The 17,935-nt window shown below is 35.3% G+C and overlaps 1 long non-coding RNA gene across 1 annotated transcript; it reads left to right on the top strand.

Annotated features, from left to right (window-relative positions):
• Positions 1–1,889: 1,889 nt before the first annotated feature.
• LOC107317089 (uncharacterized) lies at positions 1,890–15,230 on the top strand. The gene is made up of 2 exons (XR_001556733.2): positions 1,890–1,940; positions 14,425–15,230. It is a non-coding gene; the product is annotated as an uncharacterized LOC107317089 (long non-coding RNA).
• Positions 15,231–17,935: the final 2,705 nt, after the last annotated feature.

Genomic DNA, 17,935 nt, shown 5'->3' with positions numbered 1-17,935 from the left:
ATATATATTTTATGATGCTTTTTTAGTACATTACAAATGATAAGTATGTGAAAAAGATGTCTATATGAAACATTTATTAGGCACTATGTTTTTAGTTATGCCATATGTTGATCGAGAACCATCAATGGAAAGTGAATAAAGTTATCAAGGTTACAGTAAGCTACTTATAATGAAACATGGAAGCTTATAATTAAGTACTACAAATGATGACAATAAGTTGTCAAGTTAGAATTATACAATAAACTGTTGTCAGATACAGAATAGCCTCCTGAGGTGTTTCATCTTTCTTTGAAACATGGCATATGGAGCACATATTTCAAATTTTCAGCCTCTGGAGTGTAACAAAATGAAACTGTATCCATCACAAATCCCCTAATGAGTCTTTGAAGAAATGTACGTAGTATATTTGAAGCATAATATATTGTAGCATAATTTTGGAAAATCAAGAACTACTTCTGTTGCTAAATGGTTGATTGATGTCCTACGTGTCATTGTGATGCAGACAAAACAATTCAAAATACAGAATTCTCCAAAGGTGGGTGAATTTATTCTCTTTATCCAAGACTGAAGAACAGGTTTTTGGTGTAAACTTCCTAATTTAATATAATCTAATTCTTCTGGATTTTTCTAACAAGTAATCTCTATTACAGTATAATTTGATGCTCTTAAATCTTTCTTTTCTTTAATCTGTTCAAACAAACAGGTTTTTAAAGGAATTTCAGATATAAACATTAGCAGAGCAGTGTTGAAGTGAAAAGATAAAAAAATAAAGTTCATATTTTAGCAGGAGAATAACTTGCTCTTGTATAACATACCTGACTTTTTTGAGCAAGTACTAAAATATTTCTTCCAACACAAGAATGCAGTCTAGAAATGAATCAATGTAGAGTTGACCATTTGATTTACAGATATTAAGTTGAAAACTGCCTTTGTCACATTGCAATTAAATAATATTTGAAAGTACATTTTTCTTGAGAGAATATTTCTCTATTTCTCACTCTATTGCTGCTGGCTCTATATTGTAGACCAAATGGAGAATTGGAAAGATATTTTTAAAGAAAGATTGAGTTTTTAATTATAAGTGATGTTTTGTTAGCATTAGAAACCGTATTTTTCCTTAAAAAAAGTAAAAAAAAATCTTTTTCGATCCGTTCAGGTTTCAACTTGCTTATGGAAACGTACCTTACACCCGTAAAACAATTCAGACTTCATCATCAGAGTCTGGTGTTCATATTCCTGTCCTGCAGGAGTATTGGAAATGTCTGTAGTACCATTTAAAAACATTCAAAGGAAGAACATGTGTTAAATGAGAAATCGGGAATGTCTGTGCATCTTCTTTTCTTGCACTCATGTGAAAGTTAAATGTCATTTAACATACAGGCTCTTAGACAAGTTTTTCTTATTTCTTGCTGTTTCAGAGATGAAGTGCTCCAGAATTGTAGGATTTGCTCACTTCTCATTCTTTATTGTTCTATAATGCTGGATGGTTATAGAGTCCTAAAATATTTACTGTCTTTTTGATACATTGAAGTTTGTAGTAAAGCTGATCAGAAGATCACTTAATAAAAACAATAACTAAATTAGAAGGTGGTGTGGGGAACTATTAATCACAGCCTGAACCTCTGATTAACCATCTGCGGCAAGTGACGAGTCAGCTAAGGGAGCACAGGTGAAGGTAATTCAGCTGTGCTCCCAGAAGGGTGGAACCTGACTGCATCTCTTCTAGATCCGATTTAAGGGCTGACCACCACTAAGGTAGCATCTTTTTCTGGAGAATGCTCTTCTGTGGAGTTTTTGTGGTAAGCCTCAACATTGGTGAGTTTTTCTTATATACTTATATATCCACTATATTAATTATAACTTTATGTTTGTATAATTACCACTATACAGAGGTGTCTGAGCTGAAAATCATTGGATGTTGGAGAGCATTTGTGTGTCAGGTAGGCTACTCCCATTATTTTATATACTGAATGTTTTTTCTTACACTAGTAAGTTAAAGATCTGAGAGATGATGTTTGTTGTTAACTGAACCTTTGGTTTTACTAAGCAGGATTGTCCTTTTCATGTTTCCTTATATCTTTATGTCTACAAATGCAACTGATTTTTAAATAGAGCTTTTCCTTCAAATTGTTGAATCTACCAGATTTGTAATTGACAGTGCAACACTATAACACTAAAGGAAGGCATTTACCATGAATTTCATATGTTCTACTGCTGTAATTTAATGTTTCTGATTGAGTATAGATCTTTATTTTATTGTTTCGTATTATTTTTATTTTATTCACATCTAAAATTAGATAACCTGCAAAAAAATAACCTATTTTAAGGATTTGGGTTATGATCCAGATTTACCTCAGCTGGTTTAAATCATTACAGCTTCTTAGATGTATGCACACCAACAGGCCTAGTAGGGAGATTCTCTTTCTACTTGCTTAGTAAGTGTGTAAGCTTCACATGAGGAGAGTTATTTCTTTGAATACTTTTTTGTTTGTTTGTTTGTTTGTTTGTTTGTTTGTTTTTATAGCTTCTAGAAATGTTCATGAACTTTATTCAGTTAGAAATAATCAAATTCTTTCCTTACTGGTAATCCTCTGACATAACAAACATAACAATTGCTTTCTGGCACTATTTTCTGGAACAGTTTAATATTTGTATTAATGAGTACAAAAAAGTTTTATTTAAAATATAAAATATATTTATCTTTTAAAGAGGCAATTTGTAGCAAATGTAGGTAAGGAGTCCTGGGATAATCTGCTAACTTGAAAAGTAAATACAGTGAGCTAAATGTATATATTATTAAATAGGCTCTTATCCACCGCAACAAAGCACTATAAATATTCTGATTATTTTTATTGCTTATTTATTCTAAATAACCTTCAGAAAGCACTGTTTTTCTTCCCATACCTTCAAATAAAAAGAGGTCAGTAAAAACAAGATTGTCAGATATGTCAAAACAGATTTATTTTTACTATACCTGTTGAAGTAGAAATTTTTTTTCTCCTTCTCCACTATATTCTGATCCAGAGGTTAAATTCTCAAGTATATTATCTTACTTATTTTTTCTCTTTCTTCTTGACAATGTATACATGGAAGAGGTGCAAGTCAAATCTCTGAGGCATAGGTTGAGTGAGTGAGCATGAAGACTGTCACTGCTGGCAAAACTGGCTCTAAGATATTACTTGGCCTCAGGTATTTTTGTCAGTTGACAAAAAACCCATGATGTTATTCTGAAATTCAATTCCAGTACAAAACTGATCTTCATACAATATCTGCTGAGGTCATATCACATGCCTTGAGCTTCTAGATTTGCTATCTAGCTCAAAGTTTCAGGAGGCTTCCTGCCCTTCTATCCCCTCCTCCTTCATGGAGATCTGGTGCAGACTCAAGTCTTCACCAGGATAGAACTGGCAAATTTAAGGTCCCTAAATTTTCATATATTTGTTCCTCTGTAAAATTGGAGTAGCCTAGTGACAGGTAAACATAATCCTAGTGCAATAATATGGTTGTTTTTGAGTAACTGAGATGTTTGTGATCCCTTCTGAAGCTATTAATAAATATCAGCAAGTGCTTATGACCTACCACCCATTCTGAGATGTATTTATTAGCTGCAAAGACCAACAGTTTACAGTAGCTCTTTTACAAGGTTACTTAATTTCAGAGGGAAATCATCAATTCACAGGAACTTTTAAAGCGGTTTCTTATTTTCAGGGGTAATTATATGTTAAGTGCAGAAGAAGTAATTGATACAGCTACATGGATATTACCTCAACAGCCACAATGCTGTCAGTATGTAGAAGTTGTTTACTAGTTTGCTAAATGCAAATTATTTGAAAATGAGACGTTGGAGAAGACTCATAATGGCAGGTAGTGAAAGAAATCTAAGTGTAAATTTGCCCCTTTAATCTTCCTTAGAATGATATTGAAACACAAGGGCTAGATGCTAAACTACTGACAATAGGAACATTTTGATTATTTTTCCCTGGTTTTACTGCTCTTTATTGCCACCTAGAAACAATCTGGCTCATTATCTATTCTCTGAGACCAATGTTATTTTTGCTAAAGGAAGTGGTCCCAGTAAGTATGAGAATGATTAAAATGTCAGATGGTCAGATACTGGCTACCATATGGTTGGATTTCTGTGAAAGCGATCATCCATTCCAACAGAGATTTGTGTACGTGGGTGAAGAGGAATTTGGTCATTTGTCCAGGGTGTCTAGTGCCTAAAAGATACCTGGAAATTTAGGAAGCAGCTGTTAAAAATGAGTATATTAGAACCACAGTTCATGTACTGTAGTGTGCATTTTCTCCTGTTCTGACCAAGAAATTCACACAAAAATACAGGTTTTTTCCCCTAGACATGTTAAATACCCAAGATTTTAAAAAATCAGCAAAATGTTTTACTGGATGGGGACCACAGGCAGAATGGGATACTTCAGCTTTATGTATAGCTGAGTGTATGAATACTTACGAGAGTTGCAAGTAATATTTTTTTTCAGTGCATTTAAAATAGACTTTGTGTTTCTATGAAATTATTCTTTTTGTTTTGGAGGAGCTGTTTTGTACTATATGAAATCAGAATAAATCTAGCACAAGGCCTATGCTCTGTTGGACCTGATGAGCTGTGTTTTACATATGCTGGCTATCCTGATATGAAGTGCAGTCTTGCAGCAGGAGCTCTGTGTGGGCTAATTTGTCCTATTGAGAAGCAACGGTGTTAATTATAGCTCATGAATTTCTCACAGCTGAAGTAGTGACACTATATCTGATGTTGGAACTACTTCAATTGCTGTCCATCTGGGTACATATAGGCTTCACTGCTTTACAGTTTAGGTATGTATTTTCTAGGGGTCATTCTCAAATCACATGTGAGTGAACAATTACGTTTTCACACCAGGAGGAATGTCTAGAGACCTGACAGTCGACATGATGCAATGCAATTGTTGTGAAAAGACAGAAATGTGTTTGGCCTCTTTGGCTGTACACATGTTTTAGCTTTCTCTCTCACTTCTGTGTCTTGAGAAATTTCCTCACATAGTTGTGTGTTCATTTCTTTCATCCTATAGCCATGTTTCACAGTTGCTGCCACTCAAAATAGTTAACCCTCGTCTTATATAAAAACATCTGATCCCCTGAACTTAAGGGTACACACTGAAGATGTTGACATCTATTGCAATTATTACATTAGGACCATAACTCAAATATTATTTATCCATAAGTTGTATGTACCTATATTCATCCCATAAAATAGCTTCTTAAAAATACTGACAGTTCTTAAAAAAGGTGTGCTTAGAGCAAGAGTCATTAAGCAGATTTTTTTAGTAATTTTGGCTTATTTTATTAATCATACAAATTTAAGGTAATAGATAACAAAAAAAAACAAATTGATCTATTTGCCTGTAGTCATATTTTTTATATTAGGAAAAATGCAGAAGAAATATTTCAAATCAACTGAACTTTCCAACTGCCATCTTCTTCCCAAATAAAACATGATAAATAGATATGCAGAAGACACTTTTGCATACATAAAGAAAAATGCAAAGTCAAGGGAACTCACAGTGTGAATTAACTCAGCGTCTCAAGACTGTTTTATTGCCTTCTGTTGTGAACTGCTTGCTTGCAAAGCCTGTAATGCAATGAACATTTCTGTCTCATGAGTGTTCACTTGCTGATTATTCTGAGGACTTATTCAGTGTGGCACAATCACTGACAACATATATTTTTTGCTTCTTGGGGTAGAAATTTAATTAAAGTAATCTTTTCATGGATTGATGTTCACATGCTGAAGGACAAATCTAATTTTATATCAACTATATAGTATATTTGACACTGTTGTCAGGAAAGTATTTTATGGGCTATCCTTCATGATATAACTTGGCATATTATGCAGCATATGAAAATGTAGTGGATACTTATTGCACATGACTAAAGGAAAAAAAAGAGGCAGACTGTAAGATAGACAGTGCTACATGAGTAAAATAATCATTCTGAACTGTGACAAAACAGAGTCAAGGGACGAACAAGGTCAGGTTTAGAGTAGAATGAATGGATGAGGGAGTAGATGAATCTGAAATCTGACTTAGAGTAAAAAGTATAACCAGCTGGAAAAACTGGAAAAATTTGCAGTGTCCTGTATATCAGCAGCATTCTTTTGCAAACCTGATAGTTGTTCTGAGATAAAAGCACTCAAAGTTAAATCCTCTGCTAGGCCAAATAGAACAGATCCATCGACCATACTGGGATTGTTTATTCAACCAACTTGCAGGCTTTTGTGGTTAAAGGGATCACCGAAACTTATCAATATTATGTGTGATGCAAAGAAGTTAGCCCTGATCCTAGCCCGGCAATTTTGTTTTTTTCAACCCATAGCTCTTCCCCTATTTTGTACTGGAAGAAGCAATCATCTCTGTTCGCTCTCTGCTCTTCACTCACAGTACTGCAGACCTCTGCATTCAGCCTTCAGTTGTCTCCTTTTTGGAAAGAAAAATACTAATCTACTTAGCTGCTTCTCTTACAAAAGCTAATCCATGTATTTGATCACTCTTGTAGCTTTTCCCTGCACCTTTTTTCATCTTCACAGTAAGTTTTTGAGGGGCGGCAAACTCCAGTTTCTGCAGTGGCATAATCTCATTGTCAGTTCTAGTCTTCAGTGCCTTTCAAATCAGTGAGTTTGCTTTTAAACTGCTACTGAGCACTGAGACGATGTTTTCAAAGAGGTATTTATTAAAACATGAAAAACTCGTTTCTCCAAGACTTGAAAGACTATCATTGCTAATGTTGGGATACTATTTCTCCTGGTTTCTCTTACCTGCATGGAATTTTCTATGACTTCCTTGCTAAACTACTTTGTGTACAGGGTCCTCAGCAATCTTTCACGAGCATTGGCTTGGCATCTATCTTAATTACTGCATAACAAAATCACTCCAATAGGAGCACATGTAATAGTTGAGGGATAAAAGCAGTTTAATGGCAGCTCAGTTTATAGAAGAAAAAAAAAAATCCATGGAAATTCTTTTTATCTGACTGAAAATCAGTATTTAAAATTAAATGAGTGCTAACCTGGAAATTGTAATGAAGAACTGTGGTGTTCATTCCAACAATGGCAGATGAAAGATAAACTTCCTTCGTGAATCACAGCCTCTTTCCCTATGAATCCCTGCTCTGGTAGCTGAAGCAAGTGGTGAGGAATTAGAAAATTTGAGTTGGATTCTGTTTTTCTTTGCTGTCCAGTGTTTGGATAAACAGTTCCCTCATCACCTGCTTTGTTCCATTTTGCTGATATGTGGTCATTAATCTACCTATCAGTCCAAGAACTTTAGAAAAACATGTATAAAATATGTTTCTTTTTATTTTCCAAATAATGCATTTTACTTATTCATTAAGCATAATAATGTGTAATAAAACAAATGTTGGAATGAATAAAAAGGTTTTATTTTATTTATTTTTTTATTTTTATTAAGATGTGTATTTGTTTGTTCAGATCCCACAAACATGATACTGAGGTGCCTGATTAGTCTCCCTTTCTTTATTTTCCTGAATGTAAATGACTTAATGAGTTAAAAACATGAATTTATGCATAATTATATTTAGAGAAAATCTTAGATTATGTTGTTGTTATTGAATGAAGGTATTTGACATGGAACTCGGTAACTTTCCTCTTGTGGCATCACTCAGTCCCCTTCACTTGAGCAAGGTGAAAATATAGGTTTTTTTGTGGTGATTTTGATAGTTTACTGTTTTTTGTTTTTTAAGGAAATGTGTTATTCTTCAGCCTGTAAATTCATTTTGAACTCACTTGTGGGTTTGAAATATATTTTGAAATGGATGAGTAATAAGAAATTTCTACAGATTTTGTGAAATAACCCAGCAAAGAGGGATAATCCTGTTAATGGTCTCTTCAAGGGAAAGCATGAAGCTTGAATTCATTCTGTGCTATGCACCACAGAATTCACATTAAAAAAGAAAAAACAAGGCTTAGGAATGTTCAAATCATAGGAAAACATTTTTTTAATGTTACTTTAAAATATTTTTTTATTTTAATTTCATTGTCTGTACCAATTTTCCAGTGTTTTATTAAGTACAGGAGAAATCAGTATCATCTGTTATCTTTCCTCATATGTTACAGTCCTGTTTAATGAGGGGTATCTTCACAGCATCTTCGTTAGTTATAGTCTTCCATGAAGCACAAGTACTTAGAAAGACTTGGTTCCATTAGTTCCACTGCTCATGAAACTGCTTGTTATGTTGCATTTTGCGATATAAAACACAGGGGAAAAAAAAGAGGAATGATTAAGTGAAAATGAAGCATCTCATCCAAGTATTACTGTAGTTAGTCAAGAAAATCTCAAATAAGCTGCCACTTTGCTGAAAGTCTGCATTAAAAAGTCTCTCATCCCTTCACCGTAATATTTTTAAACCACATTCTGCAATAATTTTGACAATACTGGCCCACTCTGCCCAAACAGTGCAATTCTGAGAAAGTACAAACACTTCCCTTGAGTGCCTTTAGTGTCTGGGTTAAATATGGAGTACATGAATAGGAAACATAAATTGATTTTTGGCTCAGGAAGAAGGTAGGCTGCACAAAATTGGAGACATTGAGGATATTGTTATTAAATCAATTTTCTTTGGAAATATAAGGCATTTATATTTGATACATATTCTGGTGCAAGAGCTCAGACACAATGGTGCCTGTGAGAAAAGAGAAGTAGGCACAGAAGGATCAGTGAGCTCTGATCAGTCTAAGGAGTCTTTTGCAGAGGGGACAGAGAAATTCTTCTTGATTTCCTTGTTAAGGTTTTTGTAGTTACAGTGCACAGAGTCTGTGAGACACATCAAGATAAAGTAGCTGTTAAGTGTGAGTATGTAGAATTAGACATCAAGCCACCTAAATCTTTGGGTTCCTTTAGGTTAAAAATTATCTCATGTTTAATATCCAGTTTTGTAACTTTTAACTGTATTTTCATGCACTGTTGTACATGTTTTCTGATTTCAGTTATTTCAGTAGTTAAACATAAGGTAAGTTCAGTCTGAGCAATCTTAATAAGGTAACATGATAAATTTGGTTCCCAGCTCTGGCAAACACAACTGATGGAAATGTAAGGGATGGAAAAACCTTACAGATTTAAAAACAAAACAAAAAGAATCAGAACAAGCTTTATGAAAAGGGATGCGATCTCTGCTCTTTTCCAGCACTTTGCTTTGTTTACCACCCAGTCTCTAGAAGCTTATTGTCTGTTTATTAAGAAAAGGTCATGCTAATCCTTCCTGGTCACCTCTCACCATGCACAAGTGCTGTGGTGTAGTATGAGTGGTAGGAATATTAATCTTGCCTCAGCAGCCTTTTATTTGGATTTCAAACTTCTAATCAAAACTTGCATTCTATTGCCTCTACTGATCATATCTGTTAGAACCAGAGCACTTTTGTCTTGTGTTTTTCAAATGTTTATATCTATAGGAGCACAAGGCAGTTAAATTAATTAATGAGAGCCACATTCACCTGTTTGAGTGATTCTCAGGAGATATTTGGGCCTGCTTCTTGAATGTGCTGAGTTTTAGTAACAGTCTAGAATTCTGAGCCTTAGAAAGACTAACAAAATGGTTTTTGTTAGCGTATTATTTGGAAATGGGGAATAGTGGCTTCTGATTCTTTTCAGTATTACTGTGCATAGTTAAGAAAACACAAATAGACATAAATGGGTACCGGAAATATATATGTTGCTTACACACCCTGACAGGCTGGATGGATTATGTCATTCTGAATTCCTCAGGGTGTTTTTATATATGCTACGAATTAGAATACTTGCCTATGCCTTCTGTAATACAAGCTGAAGTGAATCAAAGAAAGAACTGATGGTGGTTGAAAATGATTGCCTACTTCTGAAATCCCTATTTTTCTTTTCCAATTCATATTAAATTTACCATTGCACTGTCCTTCTGGTCCCTTAATTCCCTGTGCTACTAAATCTATTGTGTAATCAAGTTCTTTCAGTTATCTTGGGACTGGAAAGGTGTATATTCTGCCTGTGTCAGAATTTAAAGTTCTGAGTGATAGTTTGGCACATCTTTAATTTACCGTTCAGTCAGTTTTGAAAGAGAAGAGCTCCATCAGCTCTAATAGAAATCGCACCTCTTTTGTTTTCTGTTATTGGTATTACAGAGTCACAGAATTGGGTTTCCAATTATTGCTGGGTTAACAAAGAGGCAGGGTGTCTGGCAGTTGCATTGGAACAAGAACCAGCCTCACACTCACAAGGTGTCACCCCTGACCTGGAAGAATACCACTGGGGTGAAATAATGCATCTAGTTGTTTGGGCTTTGGAGCTTCTTTTGAAACGGCAGAAGAAGCTGCTAATTAGCACTAACAGCGATGGTGCTTTTTTTTTCCTCCTCCTGGAATCCTCTTCTAATGAGATTTCCTTTCAACTTGCTACAGTGCAGTGCCTGCATGAAAGCACTCAGTGTAGGCATCGGCTTTGAACCTTCATTTTGAAAAAGAATCTTCACTGAAGTGACATTACCCTCCTCCCAACCATAAGAATTGAAGTTTTGATCAGTAGGTGAAATATTCATGGGTTTTAATGTAAATGAATTGATACAGAGAGATAAAGAGATCTTAAAGGCACTTGTTTTGGTGATTGTTTCACCAGTTTATTGAAAGGAGGAGGGGATGACCAATTCCTTTCAAAAGATCTCGGGGACTTCCCTTTCATGTTTAGCATACTTGCTGTTTCCTGTAATATCAATTATAGAGTGGGTCAGAATTCTTAACATCCTTTTTTCCTGTAATGGAAAATACTCCAAAGAGGAACTAGCTGAATTCTAATTTGATGACCAATGTACTGTGGTGCAAATGCTATGGTTAGAGCTAGGATAACAGGAAAGAGGCAGAGAAGGAGGGGTGCTGCAGGTTTGCACTCCAGGTGTGGTGCAGCTTTGCTGTAGGATGACCAGCCATGTGGAAGGGAGTGTGGGTCATCTGCTTATGCTGCTCTCTTGACACAATTTAATGGTGTTTGGAAAGAAGAAACTGTGGAGGTTTTGTATTTAAGGTTCTATAATTTTTCATATTTAGAGCTTTAACTGCTTTTGTTTGGAAGCGATATGAATGCAGGAAAGCTGATGTGACATTTTCCCTCTAACATTTCTGCTTTTGGGGCTGGGGAGCAGACTATGTCCTATGTTGGTTTTCTTCAGTATTAAACAAAGACTTTGTCTAGTGATACTGACATAAAAATGTAAAACAGAGGTATTTGTTTTGTTTAAGAAATATAATCATTTACATGCTTGCTTTTATGTTCAAGGGCTAAAAGTGGAGTTGTCTCATCCAGCCACTGTAAGCTTCATCGATGAAAAATAATGATAACAATGCATCATGGCATTGAAGTTAGGGATGCTAACTGATGGTAGAATAGAATTTGAAATAGTGATTGGAACAAGAATTCCTTAAAAATTTAAAAATTTTTGAAAATGTGCATATATTGAAATAAATGTATGAATATATATGTTCAAGGATAAAAATTAGAAGTGCCTCCTTTTTCAATTAGTAGAAGTGCAGTATATGTTGCTATGGAAGTTAACACTATTAAAATTAAGAAAATTAAGAAAAAAAATCACTTCTTTAAGTCAAATTGCTTTTGATTCTTATTTTAAGAAATGTTTTGTTGATACTTTCAGTGCAATCTCTACGTTTGCCTCCTTAAATCTCATTTTTAATTTTTTAAAATACAGTTCAATTATTAAAATAATTCCAAGAGGTTATGACATATTTATACAAAATGCTGTGGATCAGTAGTCGTCATGAGTTTCCATCCCTTATATAAGCAAGCTGCTTTTGGGAATTGTTTGTTTTCTCAACTGCTGGCACTTCAAACTCAGTTTTGTCCCTAGCAGTCACGCTGGCCTCCTTCTATTGTATACTTGCCCATCAGAAATATTTTGCAGGCTAAATTGTACTTTCAGCTACCCTTGCACAACTTTGCTGCTTTCAGATGGTGTCTGTAGTGACACTTGTGAAATTCCATTAGCCTTTCAGGTCGTTGTCACCACATGCAGTATCTGAAGCTAATGAGATTTCACAGTCGCAGTGTAGAATGAAAGTTGCATGGAAGCATTTATGAAGATAGTAATTATGCATTGGATGATAAGAACTCATTTCAGTTATCAGTCTAGTTAATCTTGTACCCGTATTTGAAGAAAAGTATTATTTATAAATGATCAGATTCTTTAACCTCTCACTCAGGCTGGATGGTATCTTGCTGTACAAGAAATCTTAGTGAGATAGGGTACTTAATGTGAACAAGGCATCAGAATTTTGCCCAAAGAGGATGAGAGTGTGAAAGCAGAGATACACAGTGCATCCACAGTCTTGCATGTATTCATTTCTGTATTCTCTTTTTCCAGCAGAATGCATGTAAAGGAAGCTGAGCACAAATTTAAGGACCTGAAGTTCCTGTTAATTTGTGTGTGTTGCTCCTTTGGGCATGTACTTTGGAGTAAGATTGCTTTACTTTAAAGTAAGAGATCGTTAATAGAATGCTTTTTTTGTGATGTACCTGAATGTTGAGAACAGCATGTTTCTCATATCATGACAAAGGAAACAAATGTATTGTAAGGAACAACATGGCATCAAGTTAAATAGCTGAAGATTTTTTTGTTTCAGAAGCATATGCTAGAGTAAACAGAGTTATAAGAATTATTCTTTTCTTCTCTGGTTAGGCTCCCTGATAGATGCTGCTGTCAGGATATCCCAAAAGCAATGAATACACTTTGGAGCCTAGTTTCCATATATTCTTTTCCTGCGCCCTCGTAACATCCTGCTTTCTGGTCAGTGCTGCTGATCTTCACCCATTCAGCCAGTCCAGTGACAGGTCTTTCTTGTTTCCTGGGAAGAAAAAGGAGTCATAGGAGGTATTTTCTCAAAGAGGGATTTCTTTTACAGTCAGGGTGAAGAGAGAATACTTACTGCTGAGAAAATCAGGCCCTAACTATAACATTTGGAAAGTTATAAATGATGAAAAGTCTAAAGCTTATTCAAGCACTACTTCCATTACGCTATGACTGTATTTTCTGGATGAGCTTGTGCTGGTGATGAGTGATGAGTAGGCAATTTAGTATTCACAGGCAGAGTCCTGAAGGCTGTCATTGCTTTGACCTTCCTTAACACCTAGAATCTGATGTGTAGGCACCAGGAAATTATTTAAAATTCTGGGAGAGGAGTAAATCAAGCATAATTTTGAGTTGTTGCAAAAAGAATAATAATGCTAAAACTGAGCACTAAATAGGAAAGAATACTGAAATCCTAAAATAAAACAAATCTCTTAAACAAGAGAAATTAGAGCCATGGCAGTGAGATATATGTTGAATTGAAATGATGCCCTGTGAAATCAGGCAAGTCATTTCTGAGCAGTGTGTGACAGTGATAGGAATTCCTGGCTTCTGGGATGAGCAAGCTGAGCTACACTCCTCGCTTACATTGCTTCATGATTCAACAACTGTTTTAATTAAATTATAGGTTCCGAGAAGTATAAATACCATGAGATATTTCAGCATGCTTGTAATTTATCCAAAAAAGCTGAGCTGTATATTAGATGTCAGTGATCTGCCTAGAAATTGTATTGCAGAAACCTGAGTATCTATCTTACGTGCCACACTAAAGAGAACTGTCCCTTTATTAACTCCTTTACCTATCAAAATTACTCTTTATGTAATGGAAACAAGGCAAGCCTGTGTGATTATACATATGAGCATGAAGATTCACTTGTACTAAACAGTCCTGACCACAACTCCGGAGGATCTTTGTCTTCACAGCTTACTAACGGGGAAATATTTGATAATCTGCCTTGCAGAAAATTGATCTTCTGATGGAATTTTTCAGGAAAATCTGTACCAGGAAAAAAGATTCTTATGTCCAATTATTTATCCTTCAATAGTTTCAGAAATAATATAAAATACTGGTAAATTTTAGACTAGGAAACCGTATGCAAAATGTTAAAGAGCAGACTGCCTCCTCACTTGAGTGATAAATTACCCCAAAATGTGGAAGATTACTTCCTTTGAGCACTGGACTTAGGCTCTGGAATTCCTTGCCTTTGCTGTCATTCTTTTGTATAAATCTTCACTGTGCCTCTTTTTTTTTTATTATTATTATTACTATGGTTTTTTGTCCTTAACAATACTGCCACTGATTTATCTGTGTGAAATCCTATAAAATTTAGTTATTTTAGCCAACAGAGTTTTATTCATTCATTGCAGTGGGATTTTTTTTTTTTTTTTTTATTTTATTTTTTTGCCAGAAGGAATGAAATATAAGCATCAGAGTTAAACCAGGGCAAAAAAAAGAAACCTGTTCAACAAATACAGGAAGAACATTGCTGCAGGAAAAGCTTCTGGTACTTCCTGTGTTATGCGATGTATCTTATTTTCCAGCTGAGATGTTCTTAACCAAACCATGGAAGTAGAGATAATTCTTCTCATCCTTTCCGCTGAGCACTGGATCCAATGTCAAGTTAAATAAGATGAATAGATGGTTTCTGTTTGTGATGACTTCTGGGGACTGATAATGGGAAAAAGTGACAACTGGATGGTCCTTGTATGACAAGAAGACAGAGACCAACTATTTATTTATGGACGCTGTTTCTTTGCATATAGCATTCTTTATAATGCACAGTCCTGAGGCTGTCTATTATACACGGATGATATCTTTTGTATAATGCTTTCATTTCATAAACTTTATATGTACACACTGGCAGTGGACGGAGATTCCTTCAGGGACTCCATACCAGTCCTCACTGCTGGCATATAGAGGTTATTTCCTAGACTGAGGTCGTTCTGCTCATCTGGATCACGGCACAGTCGTACTTGGAGAGAGTAAACTGCAAAGTAGAAACAGTGGTGAGTTTAAACCCCTTAAAGATCTGCAAAATGAGCATCAATGTACACCCTTGGAGGATTCATAAGAGTCATTAAAGGACTGATTGTACCTATTTGCAACTTAGCTGGGTGATAATATTTGGGTAAAATATGTAGAAAGTTGTTCTCTAAAGCTGTCATTTCGTGACCTTTCATGCCATTTCATGCCAACCAGTCAAAAAGGATAAAGTCAGAGAATCAAATTGAAAAGTATTAAGCCTGAAAGAAGAAGGAAACAATTTCACTAAACCAATTAATCAAACTGTATCGCAGAACTTGAAAAATCAATAGACAAGGCAATTTCATCATATTTTCATCAACTTGAGTGCCAATTTTAAATCGAGTTAGGAAGGAAATTGAGCCCCATCAGCCCTCAATATTATCAAAATCATGGAAGGGAAAACTTCCTTCTGCAGACCATCACTGAACTGTAACCTTGTTGGGAGTGCAGCTGAAATCTTAAACCTCCTTAGCAGAATATAAATCCTTAGTGGCCTTGGGCACACCACTGAAAATAAATAATTTTCAAAGTTACTCAGGTTTTCGTAATTTCCCCTCCTCCAGTAACAGTCGAAAATGTCATTTTATTTATTTATTTATTTTTTTTATGGCTGACAGAGGTGATATTCTGTAATGCCTGCTTCTTTAAACAGGCGTCTTTGTCCCAGTCCATCTGAAATTGCTTAGAACAGCTTGTGAACAACTGATTTACAAAATCAGGGAGAATTAAGTGCCTTAGCAAGCTTTAATCCTTGGGAAAATATCCTCTAAAGTGCATTTGTTTGTCAATTTGCTTATTTCTGCCAGCTTCACATGTTGCTCTCATTATTCTTGGACTGCACCCAGCCACAAGTCAGGTGCAAGAAAGGCTCTTTCCATTTCTACAGAATGGTTTGGTGACTGATGGTGTCCTAATGTTTCCTCTGCATTCTGAATGCATGGCTCACAAAAAAAGGAGAAATTTAAATGTGATTAAATTGAAATTCCTTAAGTCCTGTGATTCATGGGGAAAAATGATGGTGATACAACTTTACAGCCTCCAAGAAATAGAGAATAAGCACAATATCCTTCTGTAAATATCCTTCTTCTGTAAATGAGTATGTAGCAAGAAACAGAACACCTTCCTTATGCTCATACAGTCAGTTTACATAGCATGCACTAACTCAGCCTAAGAAAACGTGCACACATTTTTATCCATCTTTTTTTTTTTTTTTTTTTGTTCATAAAATCAAGGGCTTTGGCTGGCATGATATCTCTAAGGGCGTTATTAACTTTTTTTTTTTTCTGTTGTATGCTTTTGATTGCTGCATTGCTTTGATCGTACATCTAAGGGCAAAAAATGTTTTCATTCATTGTTTTTTAATTCAAGAATTGGAAAGGAAGCAATGAAAACTTCTGGGTTTATTCCTTTTTTTTTTTTTTTTTTCCTCTTCTTCCAGTACTTTGAAGGTAAAGGATTCTCCTCTGCAGTATTATCAAGGTTAAGAAAAAAGTCTGCAAAACAGGAATCCCGTGGATTTATACTTGTATAGGTATTCCAGTGTACTGCTGTAGAGGCTTCTGAAGTGGAATTCGAGCACAATCTTTGGTGCCATGGTTAAATAGGAGGAGGTAAACTATTTAAAAAAACGAGTAAGGAAGTCAGTGATCAAAAGAGGAAAGTCTACATAGCACTAATTCTGGGATTGACACTGTCAGACTGCTCATACAGTGTTCGTACTCATTCATCATTTTTTTTCAATTGCTCTCAAAAACCCAGGGAAAGGAAAGGAAGCTCTCTGAATAATTTAAAGCAGTTCACTTTTCAGAAAACAGCCCTTTTGTTCTTCTATGTATCTATAACCTCAAAGTAGTCATTTTAATATTTCTTTGGTTGTGATATAACCATTTCAATGTCTAAAACAGTGGGAGAGCAAAATGGAAAGGAAGTATTTGTAACGTTTTAAGAAAAATAAAAAGGAACGCAAAAATCCTCTAATCTTACTAAAGATTTACAAAGAATCGAGTGATGCAGAGACTTCCTTTGAAAGACATCCATTAGTTTGCTGGTCATTATGAACCAATAGGGGCATCCAATGAAGAACAAAAAGTGAATAGATTTTATTTCAGAGTGCCATGTTTATAAGGTTGTTTTTCTTTGATTTACATCAAGCTTCTAAAATGCCTTCTTTCTGAGTATTCACCCGATATGATTAGCATCGTCATTTGTATTACAATAGTACCTCAGAAGTCAGAAGTGAAATCAGCAGCCTTTTGTACTAGACACTGTATAAGCAGAACTTGCTTTAAGGGCTCACCAACTTTAACAAAAAAAAAACACAAAAAATAAAAAAAAAAGAAAAAAGGCAATTGTAAAGACAGGAGAAAGGAAGTATTGGTCTTCTGTAATAGAAGCTGTGACAGAAAAACCTAAAAGCCTGAGAGGTGCAGAAATTGCACCACTTTCTGAGACCCAACTCTATGTTTTGACTAGGTTTGTATCTCTGAGGAGAAACTTAATCACCCAATTTAGAACTTGCAGTAATTTCCTAAGAAATGTGAGGAACCATTTTAGAGCCAGAATGCCCTCCATCCTACATCTCTTCTGTAAATTCAGAACAAGCGTGTGGTGCCAGGAAAGGAGAGCATATAAGCAGTATTAGTAAATGAAATCATGTTTTGTGATAGGTCATCTAATAGCCAAAGAAAGGCTATGCACATATCCCATGGATTCTAATTCTGAGCACAAATACAGAAAGTGCAGAAAGTGCTTTGCCCATGTAGTTTGTTTCTTTGATTCTGTATATGCTATATAAAGCAGCACTTAGCAGGTTGACAAATAGCAATTGAAGCAACAAGCCTCTTGCCTCTCACTTTAGCCTTTACTCCAGGAGCCAAGTCCGGTGAAAAGAAATGCAGAAACCTTCGTGAACTGAAATTGGGCATAAATTGAATTATACCAGAAAATAAAAGAGGTAAAATGATGAAAATGTTTGTGAATTTAGTCAAGTTCAGCTGAGTCTTCAGAACAGGCGCATGATGAATCAAA

The sequence above is a fragment of the Coturnix japonica genome, chromosome 11 (assembly GCF_054131305.1).
Source record: "Coturnix japonica strain WE chromosome 11, WE-NBRP24, whole genome shotgun sequence".
NCBI lineage: Eukaryota > Metazoa > Chordata > Aves > Galliformes > Phasianidae > Coturnix > Coturnix japonica.
Note: the sequence above shows the minus strand (reverse complement) of the source record. Positions and strands in the feature narration are given on the sequence as shown.